We start from the raw sequence: 9,412 nt of genomic DNA on the forward strand, positions 1-9,412 counted from the left end.
ATCATTATTGAAGAAGTTAGATGTTTACAACTTGTATACAAATTTTCTAAAAATGTTTCTTGTTGAGTTTTTCTTGTTAAATATATATTTCTACACTTGATTAACCACTAAAAATGTGATTAATTTCTTTAAGAACCAAGTTTATGTAAATCTTGTATTTTTAACTTGGTTTCTTGAAAAATCATTCTTGAAATCGTATGTTTACAAGACTTTATATTCACTTTGATCATCATACTTCAAGAAAACAATTTATATTTCAAGTTCATGCTTTACATAAGGATGATCATAACATAACCATCCTCTCATCTTGCTAGATTATTTCTTTAATCACTATCTAGCAAGATCATATGATGTTTAACATCATTAACACAAACAATCAACAAGCAACAAGCATAGCAACACTTAAACAACGTGATTTCTTATGATTTTTAGCTTATGTTCATGATTTAAGTTCTTCATTCATAGTGTTCTTCATGATTATCAACTTATACCATCTTTTAACCAACTTAATAAGATGTAAAAAAATGGATGTAGATGATCTTACTACTAGCTCAAGGCTAGGGATGATCACAAGATGAAGAAGAGGTGGTTAAAAGCTTGTATGAGAGATCCTTCAACTTCCAAGAGTTCCTAGCTTCCTTGTATAGCTTCTTACACCTTTGTATATGTAGAGATTGGATGATGATTGAAAGATGAAGGTGGTGGTGTGGTGTGTGGTTCTCGGCCGTAAGTGGGAGAGGGGAAGAGAGAGTTTCAAGTGTTGAGGGTGTTAGAGAATGAGAGCTTATGGCACTTATGGTTACATATATTATCCTCTAACATGTTAAAATCTATTGGGTTATATGTTATAAAAGATGAGACAAGATCAAATAAAATAACAAAATAAAATCTTGAGGTGGGCCATGCTTGTAGCCATGAATAGTGGGGGGGGGTATAGATTAGGGCTTAATGTCTAGTTAGATCATATAGTTAAAATCCAAGTAATCTAGTTAGGTGTTTAGTTATTAGTATGTTATATAGTGTGTTATGTTGTTCGGGGACCATAACTAGCTCGGAAATATCAAAACAATGCTTCAAGTGAAAATTTGGCGTTTCGGGTAGTGTCCGGTTGTTCGGTTGGTTACCGGTTCGTTAAGGTGCTAAACTATGCAGTTTAGTGTGCTTTATGTTACCTTTCATGACAGTTTTGATTTCCGACACTTAGGAAAGTATTCTGGACCATTTAACCATATTTCTGCATGATATTAAGTTGTTTAAATGCTGAATTTTGCTGAATTCTGCAGAATTCTGCAGTTTCTGTGAGTTTTAGGCACTTTCCGGCACTTAAACTATCACTAGGAAGGCAGTTTTGTGATCCTTACTTTCCTACACACTACACTAATGTAACTCTTGGTTTCTGGCTCATTCTGTGTCTCAATACCATGTCTGTCTATGTACTGAACTCCGTCAGAAACTTTCTGATTTGTCTGATAACTGTGCCATCTTTGTTTCGTGCATCATTTGAGTCAATAGAGTATTGTGTGCAATAATGGTATGACATTATGCAAAATGTGATGCACATGTATGTATATGACAATAACCAGAAAGCATTCATATCATTAATTTAAATCAGCACAGTTATTAAGGCACTAATTACTGTTTAATCATTGTACGGATATATGCAAATTTTGACAATTGTCACAACCGGACCCCGTAAACCACCGCGCCAGCACCGCCTCCGCTGCCAGAACACCTCCAACCCTTCAACGGAAAGTTACTCTAACTATTCACCATATTTAGGCCATAAAACAACCTTTAAGGTTTAAGGTATACATTATATATGGTAAGTCTATTTATGTAAACCAGTTTCAAGGTGCCATGTATAAATTATATAAGGCCCACATATGTTACACAAATAATATGTAAATAATATTATTGAATTATCAGATTTAAGTATACCTCCCTGTATGCAATTTAAGAGCCATGTACTGAGTTTTTATTCTTGAGGGGTTAAAAAATTTAATGGCAAAAAATGAGATCCGGTAGCTAAATGGTTTTCTACTCCTCATGAGATGATCTAAAAGTTAAACCAACCAACAATCTTTGTAGTTGTGATCATATCGATCTCAAATCTATGTAACGGGTTTACTTATCTGGATCTTTTCTAGAAACCATCACATCAGATGCGCCACAGATGACCTTGTTGCTTCTGCTCCCGCTTTCTCCTGAATCATTACAACAAACACCTTAGGTTAGAGGTTAGTTAAAAACCCACAACTTGATAAAAGGAATTAAAAACAGCTGAAATTTACCTCTGATGTTCTTTAAAACGTTCAATGAACTCTGTCTCTATATCATGCCCATGATATGAAGCTAGTAAAGGTTGAATATCAGCAGGGCTAGGACATGTAACATCTGCAGTTAAAAACACCATAAATCTTAGCATTAAGTTCAATTTAAAAAAATCAAATAATATTATTTGAATATAAATTGAAGTGCTTACATTCAAGAAACGGTATAAGATCCAGAAATGTTGTGTCTTCAACTTCATATATCAATGGTTTTATTGTTACATAGTTCTCTAACCGAAGGCAACTCTCAAGAGCATTACCACTCACATACAAAACCCTTGAAGGATATCTATTAAGCTTTGGCAAATCCTACAAAAAGTAGCAACAGTTTTTGCTTTATCATATACTCTATCTACCACATAAGAACAATGAGAGCACATTCCGCCTACACTAAGACAAAACCACATGCAACCGGTCGACCTAATTCGTGAAACAAAAAATACAATAGGAAATCAGAGCAGCGTTTGAACAAAATCTAAACATAAGTTTGTAAAATAAATCCGACTGTGATTGGAATTCAAAGAAACACTGGTTGCCACCATCGTTCTTCTTCTAACAATCATCAAGACTTGGTCGCTGATTAACAGATAAAAATACACAAAGAATTCAAAGATATGATAGATTCAATTGAAAAAGTTACCGATTGAAGAAGAAAATCACACAACCTACACATGCCGAGAGGAATCCGAATAGCAATATTAGAGAATGTAGATGATTGTGTAACATCTAGGGTTTTTTATTTGAAATAAAATTAAAGAAGGAAATGATTTCATAATTTTGGTAAGATTGAGAATTGATTAGGGTTTCTAAATTGAAGAACAAATTAATGTAGGCGGTTTCAAAAAGAGAAGAGAAATGACGAAAAGGAATTGGCGCTTAATTCACAATTCTCTGGCTAAAGACCTATGCCACATCATGGTCAATTGGTCAAAGTCATTTTGCTTTAATATAAAAGATAGATTATGAAATATTATATTTTGATGATAATAAAAGTACATATATATACATATGATAATAAAAATAATTACACGTGAGTGATAGTAAGTACATGTGATGCAAATATTAAACATAATTATTAATTTGTTTATGCATCTTACATTTATATCTCCAACGTTAAAATAAGTCCAAAATCTAGACCAGACAACAACTTAACACGCCATATCATTCTAGACATCTACCTTAAAAACTTACATTTTCCCTTCAACATTAAACAAATCCAAACCTCTACCTCACACTCTACTTTTGATGAGGGGGGTAGTGCAAGAGTTCTACGTTCACAGCAGAATACGTCCAGTGGTAGAAGAATCATTTATCTCATTAATTCCAAAGTCTACTGACTCGAAGACACCAATTGATTTCCGGCCGATATCTCTTGTTGGTGTAATTCAAAAGTTAATATCTAAGATACTTGCAAACAGGTTATCTAAGGTAATTGACGGCTTAATATCGCCTAATCAGTCAGCATTTTTAAAGGGGAGGAACATTGTTGATGGTCCATTGATATTAAATGAGATGTATTCTTAGGCGAAAAGGAAGAAACAAGCCTTAGCATATTTTAAAGTTGATTTTGATAAGGCTTAATGATTCTGTAAATTGGAAATTTCTTGTATCGATATCAAAGCACATGGAAGGCAAAAAGCATGTCATTCACGGGTAGAGCATTGTTAGTGAAAGCGGTACTAGGTAATCTCCCAACATATTATGTCTTTATACAAAGCGCCGAAGCGTGTCTTGAAAACATTAGAAGGGGTGAGAAGGAAATTCTTGTGGGGGAATAGGTACGAATAAGAAGATACGTTGGATCGCACGGGAAAAGGTGGTGTCTTCAAAAAGGAAAGGGGGCTTGGGAGTGGGCGGGTTGCGGGAAATAAATCTTGCACTCTTATTGAAATGGTGGTGGCGGTTCTGAATGAATAAGGAACAACTATGGGCGAAAGTGATCGAGGCAATTCATGGAAATGGCAAAGGTAGGGAGATAATCCCTATCCCGAAATCTAACAGTGGGGTGTGGAAAGACATTCAGGGGGTGTTTGATTCGTAGGAATTCAATGGGACTTAAGGGAATTGGAACTTGAATTCTATCTCTTAAGATGTTTGGTTCACAGAATTTGATGGAATTGGAATCCCAATTCCAATCTTCATGTATTTGGTTGACAATGGAATTGGAGTTGGAATTAGGCAAGAATTCCTTCAAATTCCTTTAACTAAAGGAATTCAAAATCCTTCCTATATGTGAAGGAATTAAAGTAAATTCATTGGAATCTTTGACCATTTTGACACGCACTGTTTCAACCCGTACCGTTTCGATCCGAACCGTTTCGACCCATACTAGTTTTGATTCGAACCATTTCAACCCGTGCCGTTTCGACACGAACAGTTTTGACTCGTACCGTTTCGACGCGAACGGTTTCGACCCGTAACGTTTTGACGCGAACGGTTAGGGCTGTCCAAAAAGCTCGCGGCTCGGAGCTCGCTCGGATTTAGCTCGGAAAACGCTCGCTCGATATGGCTCGATTTGAAAGTGAGCCGAGCCGGCTCCGCTCGGTTAGAAAGTGAGCCTAGCTTGGCTCGGCTCATGACGAGCCAAATTGGCTCGGTTTGGCTCGCTTGGTAGCCCGGCTCGGCTTAGCTCGAATTATTTTACTTATAATATATTTTATTTTCATATACATATAATATATTATTAAAAAGTGATTATTATTTACATGTATTTAGGCTTGTAGTTTGATATCTATGACATATTTAAAGGTTGATTGCCGTGCTAATGAACAATTACTGTATTTATTTGAAATATAAATTGAACGTGATTTTGGCATGTAATGTATTAGGTTGAACTTATTTTGTATACGTTCTTTTGAACTATTGCATAATCTTTTAGAATACTGAATTTTGAGAGCCATGTATTAATTTTTATTTTTAAATCGAGCCAAACCAAGCCGAGCAGAGCCAGCTCAGTTTAAAACCAAGCCGAGCCCAAGCTTAGATTTTCAGCTCGGTTTCAAATCCGAGCCGAGCCAGCTCAGTTTATAATCGAGCCGAGCCCGAGCTTGCCCTAGCCTGGCTCGGCTTAGCTCATGAACAGCCCTACGAACGGTATTGACCCGTACCGTTTCGAATAGAACCGTTTCGACGTGTACTGTTTCGAGTCGAACCGTTTCAACGCATACAATTTCGAGTCGAACCGTTTCAGCGCGTACAATTTCGAGTCGAACCGTTTTGATGCAAACCGTTTCGACCCATAACATTACGGCACGAACCGTTTCGACCCGTACAGTTTCGAATTGAACCATTTCGACCGGTATCGTTTCGGCCCGTACCGTTTCGAATCGAACCGTTTCGACCAATATCGTTTCAGCCCAAACCGTTTCAAATCGAACCGTTTCGACGCGAACCATTTCGACCCGTACTGTTTCGACCAGTACCGTTTCGAATCGAACCACTTTGACCCAAACCGTTTCGACCTGTACCATTTCGATCCAAACAAGTGGTTGTGGGTGCCGGGGTGATCGATTCCAATTCATTTGACAACCAAAGACAACAAAAATGGAATTGATATTCCAATTCCAACAATTTTCAATTCCAATTGGAATGTTTAAATTCCAAATCCAATTCCTTCAAATTCTAATTTCTATACAATTTCCAAATTCCAAATCATTCCGCGAACCAAACGCCCCTCATAGTATTTCAAAGGATTTCTTGGAGTATAATCTGAGTGGAAAAAATAAATTGGCTTGCAATATGGGAAACGGGAGGAGTCTAATGTTTTGGGAGGATGAGTGGATACCAAATTTAAAATTGAAACAAGTTGCACCAAATATTTATAGGATGGTAAAAAAAGAAGGCATGGGTGAGTGACAATTATAAGGTTGTAACTGGAAAGGCCAACCTGTTAGTCAAGATGAAAAGGATGAAGCTACGTTCTTACAGCAACTCCTTACCACCACAACGGTGAAAGACGAACAGGATGTATGGGGGTGGGAGACGGATAATAAGTTAGAATTTACTGTAAAAATCGTAAGGGAAGAATTAGATAGTAAGGGCCAAATCATGGATTCGCAAGTAAAGGGGAGCTGGTGTAGTGGGGTAATACCGAATGTAAACACTTTTGTTTGGAGGGCATTGGCCGGAAGACTTCTTGTCAGACATGAATTGTTTAAATATGGAGTGTTTAGAAATGAGCTAGGTTGCCCGTGGTGCGATGCAGATCAGGAAGCTGTTGACCATGCGCTTATTTCATGTCTGAAGGCAAGACAGATGTGGAACGAGGTTAGTGTTTGGCTTAGTATTCATGATGTAAATCCTGTTACGACAGTCAGTGAACTTATGGCCAAGATAGGTGATGTATCAGCTACGAGTAAGAGAAAAAAGGCGCAGCATTGTGTGATAATGTATGCGGGTATCAACACATTTTGCCCAGTCCGAATCTGCAAAGGCTGTTAGATGAAAGGTACCGCCCTTTCTAAATAAAATGCCAGTGCCAGGGGCACCCTTTAAGTACCTTAACACTTTGAAGGCAATCTGAGTATGTGCCTCAGTCGGCTTATGCATGAACTGAGATAAGTAATGAACAGAATAAGCAATATCCGGTCTGGTATGAGATAGGTAAATTAGTTTACCTATCAGTTTTTGGTATTGAGTGACATCAACCGTTTTAGAGTCTTTTTGTGTTAAGTTTTTTAAAACGTGATTTTGTTCGATGGGACAACTGGTGGGCTTACTCCCACTCATCCCATACTCGTTTAGAAGGTCCATACAATACTTTCTTTGGGAAAGGCAAACACCATTGTTAGTTTTGATTACTTCTATCCCAAGAAAAAACTTTAGTAAACCAAGATCTTTGATTAAAAACTCAGTTTTCAAAAGACTCTTAATCTTAGTTATCTCCTGTTCATAGTTCCCAGTCAACACAATATCATCAACATACACCAAGAGAACAATAAAGACAGACTTCTCGGACTTAATAAACATGGAATGATCACATTTAGATTGAACAAACCCAAATTTAACTAATGCTTGAACAAGTCGTTCATTCCACATACGTGGGGCTTGTTTTAAACCACATAAAGATTTGTTTAATTTACAAACTTTATTTTGTTTTTCAATATTTAACCCATCAGGTAGAGTCATATAAACTTCTTCCCTAAGATAGACTGACAATTGTTTAAAGATTTGTTTAATTTACAAACTTTATTTACGTCAAGTTGATATAACGGCCAATTGTTTTGAATAGATAGACTGACAATACATCGAACCGTCACCATTTTGACAATAGGGGAGAATGTTTCCTCAAAGTCAATCCCCTCGCGTTGGTTAAAGCCCTTAGCAACAAGCCTAGCTTTGAATCTATCTATTTCACCTGTTGATTTGTATTTAACTTTAAACACCCATTTACACCCAATAGGTTTTTTGCCACTAGGTTTTTATATAGAGCAGACAATTCATCATTCATACCATCAATCCACCTTTTATCTTTAAGAGCATCTTCATAAGTGCATGGTTCAATGACTTTATTGATATTAGCAGCAAGACAGATATTTTCACTAGGTAAGTTGGAATAATTAACAACTTTATCATAACTATATTTAGCATTGCCAACAATAAAATCATCAAATCTTTTAGGAGCAGAGGCAGATCTAGTTATAACAACCCTCCAAGAATTTATTCCGACACCCCCAAAATATTTATAACATCCCTATATGTCCTAAAATACACCCCCAAATACGAGATTTGGCCCTAAATACCTTTATATAATTAAAAATAAAATAAAATCAAGTTTTAAGGGACGCTCGTGGGCCGCGAAGGCTTTGCCTTCAGGCTACGCTGGCCGCGACAGCTCAAACCTCAGGCGAAACCCTAGTGTGCCACGTGTCCCAATCCGTGTCAAGTCTACAAGTTCGAATCAGCGCAGCTAAAGCCTAGACCCCTAGGTCGCGGGCCGCGTAAGATCACCCTTGAGTCTTCGCGGGCCGCGAGAGACTGCAAGATCAGCACTATAAATAGATGGCCTCGGCCGTTCATTCGAAATCGTTCACACACAATTTCTCTCTCAAATTTCTACGTAGGAATTATAATTATCAGGCATAATACCCCCTAAATAACGAAGTTCTGCCTCGTTGTAAGTATCATAACCCCCAGTTACGTATTAGATACGTTGCCCGATTGATCTAGGGTTCTGTAACGGCTGTCGTGGTTTTGCTCGACGTAGTTAGTGCTGTAAATGAACCGAATGTTCAGCTTACAGTTCGTGAACCATTCGGCGGGAAGTTCGTTTATGTCCGTTCGTTTAGTAAATGAACGAACACGAACAAGAAATTTTGTTCGTTAAGTTAAACGAACGAACATGAACAGAGGTTGCGTTCGTTCATTTATGTTCGTGAACGTTCGGTAATGTGTTCGTTTATGTTCGTGAGCGTTCGGTAATGAGTTCATTTATGTTTGCTTGTTAATATTTATTTGTGTTAGTTCGTTAAAGGTTTTTATATGTTGTATTTTGTTTTATTATTTCTAGTTTTTAAAATTTTGAAACCCTAGTTATCTTATATGCTTCTCACAACATCCCTCATTTCACTATTTCAATTTTAGTTTCTGTGAAGGCTAACAAACTCTTAATTTTGTGTTTATCATGTTTTTGATAATCACGCCAACTCTGTTCGGAAAATTATGTTAAGTGTTTATTTATTTTTTTGTGGATTCTTCGTAATGTTTGTGATGAAAATGCAGATTTTATTCTAAAATGAATATTGTGTTCGTAAACGTCGTTTGTGTTCATTTATGTTCATAAACATTTGTAAGAGTTCAGTAGCATATGGTAAGTGTTCGTGAACAGTTCACGAACATGTTCGTTTCCTTCATGAACGAACACAAACAAGAAATCTCGTTCGGTAAGCGTTCGTGAATAGTTCATGAACAAGCTTGTTCCTTAACGAACGAACACGAACATGGCCTTGTTCGTGTTCGTTCGGTTTGTTTACAGCCCTAGACGTAGCCATTGGGATGCCGTCTCGGGGAGGGTATTACTAATGTAAATATTGGGTTATTATACTAACGCGTGTGCATTTGTGTAATTAATAGATAATCACCAG

The sequence above is a fragment of the Helianthus annuus genome, chromosome 4 (assembly GCF_002127325.2).
Source record: "Helianthus annuus cultivar XRQ/B chromosome 4, HanXRQr2.0-SUNRISE, whole genome shotgun sequence".
Classification (NCBI taxonomy): Eukaryota; Viridiplantae; Streptophyta; class Magnoliopsida; order Asterales; family Asteraceae; genus Helianthus; species Helianthus annuus.